Raw genomic sequence first — 4,082 nt, forward strand, 5'->3', positions numbered from 1 at the left:
TTAGAAAGAGCCTCTATAGTGAGCACCTACCTTCCCTTTACAGTCAGCTGGGAAAAGGTAGGCTCAAAGTTGTTCTTTACAGTGCCAAAGGCATGCAGTTATCTCCCTGCCGTGGCCTTACTGCAAATGGGGGTGCTTGGTACGATCGGTTCAGTCTGTCAGCGTTCCCACGGGCTCAGCAGGCTGCCTACTTGGTGGCTGCACACGCATAAGTCTTGGCTTTGTAAGGAGCAAGTAGATGAGAGATGCTTCATTACTTCAGGTAAACTGTAAATTATTATACAAACCCTGCTCACAAAACTACAGGTTTGGTCTGCATCTTGGCAATGACAACGTGCGTAATTTCCAAGCAAGAGCATGGTATGTCCCTCTCACATCCCTCCTGGCTCCACATTTGGTAACGCGTCTGCAGCACGCAGGAGCTGCTAACCACCAACAGAAGGGAATCGCGGCTACAGCTCACCTGTAGCTCCTGCTCCCTCCCCGATATGATGAAAAGCACTTCTTGCAGGCACTGTTCTGTGTGTCAATACACAGGGAAAGGCGGTGTTCCCAAAGAGTTTCTTGAATGCTTGAAAGCGTAGAAATTTCATTAATTATTGTAAAGAAAACAGAGTTCAGGCAGGTTGTGAAATGAGCTTTCAGTTAGCCCTACAAAGGCTCACCACTGGATAAAAAAGCAGATGCCAGGAGTCTTCTCTTACTCCCTGTCTTTGCTTTTGCAATATTTAAGTGAATCATACAATAATACTTGATTATGAGTTCGGGATTCATGTGATGGTGATGCTTTGTAAAGGAGATTAACATACCAAATAATAATACAATCAACACAGGGTTACCAATGAATAGTCAATTTTTAAGCTGATGTTTTATTGTGATGAGTATAATAATGCAAAACTTAAAAAAAAAAAAACAATTAAAATGAAATTACAGCTATCAAATTATGGCATTTGGTAAGTCAGGCCACTTAGTATCTTTAGTCTTTTTTTAATTCCGTAAACAAATATTTGCCTATGTTTATATATTGCAAATCAACATGCACTTGCTTAGAACAAACACTGCAGAACTGCAAAGCTATTTGTTACACTTTTTCCTGAGATGTGCGTACCAGCACAACACAAGTCAGGAGGGGCAAAGCGAAACAGTTGGTAGTGAGGCCTCTGAATATCACAATCTGCATAACCATCAGCAGAAAGGAGATGTAAAGGAAAGGGTGCTTGAGTGAACCATAACGATGAGTTCTGAGAACTGTCACAGGGCAGAGGTACCCATATAACCTTTCTGCTCAAAACATGTCCAGGTGTCTGGCCCCAACTGGTGTTAAAGAGTAGAAATTAAATGTGCACGTCATTAAACCTGAATCCCTCAAGTTAATACAACGCGAGTTCTCAAATATCACTTCACCTCTTTTCCAAAGAACTCAAAATCTGAGTCTACACCAAAACCACCCAGTGTCAGCCATCGATTTGAACACCATATATACACACATGCACACGTAGATTTTTCCACACACATATACGTGGACACATTTGTTCTTCTCATGAAAAGACCCTACAAAAGAACTGCCGTGGCCTTCAATTTTAAGACAGTATTTTTCTAGGTATAGGAAAATAACGTGTTCATCACTGGAAATCTCCAGAAGCACAGTATACAGCTCGATTGCACAAGCTGGAGCACTCGGCACTTCCTCAAAGGCACCCACAGCAATGACTTACAGCAGAGGGAAACAGAACCGAAAGCCACACTGCTTTGGGGGTCAGCAAGTGAAAGGCCCGTACTTGATTTTGAGCACTGCTTTCCCAGGCTGTAGCAGCAGATATGTTATTTCCTGAAAAAAAAGATGGCTTTTATCCTTAACCAACCTCTTCCTCACTCCTTTTAGACACAGCACCACTCTGTTGAATGCTTACAGCAGTCCTGTTCTGGGCAAACCCAGGAAGTGCAATTGTGCTAAGGTGCACTATAAAGAGGAAAAGTCTTTTTCCTTCTATCTCTAAATCCTTGCACAGTCTGGACTCTTTACAGGTAGCAGCTTTGGCTTATTGAATAAACAAGATTATAACAAATTATTACATTCATCATAATATAACAGAGTTCACAACTGGATCAGTCAAAATAACACACTCGGTAAATACCCAAAAGCTTTTCAATAGCTGGGGATTGCCATCTCATTGCCATCATGAAGTTTTGACTGCGTTCCACCACATTAAAATTGAAAAGACAAAATCCAATGAATAAGCTGAGAGTTGAATTAAAAGGGTCTCTTAGATCAGCATGAGTGTAAAGCCCCCACTGGTGAAGGAAAAATAAAAAAAAACAACCCGTAACAGCACTAGTCTCCTGTGCCAAAAAAGAGCCAAATTTAAGCACAGAGGCTTTTTTGTACTTCTAAAATGTGAAATAACATATTTTTTGATGTCTTTTATTATGAACTTTTCCCTTTAGATTTGATTGTAGCAAATTTCAAGAGTCATACGACATCCTACATCCTTTGAGATTTCCTGCTGGAAGTTTCAGCTACAGGTCTACGGGTAATTAAATCACATAAAAAAGATTCAGCAAGTATTCATACTGTTTCATGGATCTGCTTTTCCAATTGTGCTGCTGATGATTTTCGCTCAAAAGCCTGACACTAAATGAGGTCTAATGCGAACTTTTAAGGATTCATTCAAATCAAGCATGAATGATAAATCATTTGAAGATGACACACCACCTGTGAGCCACGAAATGGGGGTCCCTGAAGTGCAGCATTCATCACATACTGTCTGCATGCAGTATACCCAAACTTGTCTCGGGATGCAGAAATATTGTAGTCTTTTCTGATAAGGAAACAGAGCAGGTACATCCACATGCTTTCCTTTCCACTGGAGTTACTGCTGAAAGTGTCCTACACTAAAATTGCCAGTATTATGGCCTAATTTGTCAAGGAGATTGACATCATACTTCTGTTCAGCCTGGGAGGAGGCTATGGCCTCCATGACCCAATGCCATTGCTGAGGGAGCTGGATATAGCCCTTCCATCTACCCTTGCGCAGGAACGAGCATGCAGAGATGTCCTCAACCTGCAGGTGGCTGCAAACTCAAACGTCTGTTCAAAAGGCCAAACCCCTCTAATTCAACAAACCAGCCACCTGTAGAAAATGCTTTTTTGGATCTAGAGACCACCTGGCAGTTAAAAAAAATAAAGGTCTATGAGCATGCTATCACACTATGAAATGGAAGATGTGCAGAGAGTATCTGCCCTGGGACTCAACACATCTTTCCTGAGCAGATACAGTTCTCTGAAGAATTTCAGACGAACTGATTGTTTCAGTCATGAAAATCATTGAGAGAATTCAGCTGGTTTACACCTGTGCTGCTGAGCCAGCCACACATCTTGCGATGACTGCCGTCCTCAGCGAAGCACCAGGAGAGGATGGCAGACCCAGGGAGCTTCTCGTGTTGCTCGCGAAGGCCTGGAGCTGGAGGACTGTGGCAATCAGTCCTCAGTGAACACATGGATTTGGTGAAGGTACATTTGTGAAAACTACCACAAGGTCTCAATATAAAATGAGCATCTGTTTCTTCAGATGAACACTGTACGTCATTACCGAGGAGCATGCTGCTGGCATAGAGGCCTGGTTTTTCATTTGTAGATGTTTTTCAAATAGGTACAAGGTTTTATATGTCAGGAACCCATCTGGGTTTTCTAACAGCTGCAGAATTGAAGGAAAAACATCTGTGAGGACACCAAAAGCACAGGTTGATTTCAGTGAGAATTATAATCCAGTTGCCTGTATTTAGGCTCGGAAATTTGGAGTGTGAAGTCCTCAGGGCAACTATCTTGTCCCATCTGCGACTGGACCATGTCTTGCTCTGAAAAGTAAAAGGATTGCAGCTTCATTGCCCAGCGAGTTCACAGCGTATCTGCTGAAACCCTGCCCTGGTTGTGGTGGGTCGTCAGCCTTTGCCTTAGAGGGGCTCTAGGACAGGCCTGAAACATCACCGAGCGTTACATCCAGGGCAGGACCTCAGGGGAGCCACTGGCGGTATATTTTTTACCTATCACACCAATATATCTATTAATATAGATAATAGATATA

The sequence above is a fragment of the Phaethon lepturus genome, unplaced genomic scaffold (assembly GCF_000687285.1).
Source record: "Phaethon lepturus isolate BGI_N335 unplaced genomic scaffold, ASM68728v1 scaffold30936, whole genome shotgun sequence".
NCBI lineage: Eukaryota > Metazoa > Chordata > Aves > Phaethontiformes > Phaethontidae > Phaethon > Phaethon lepturus.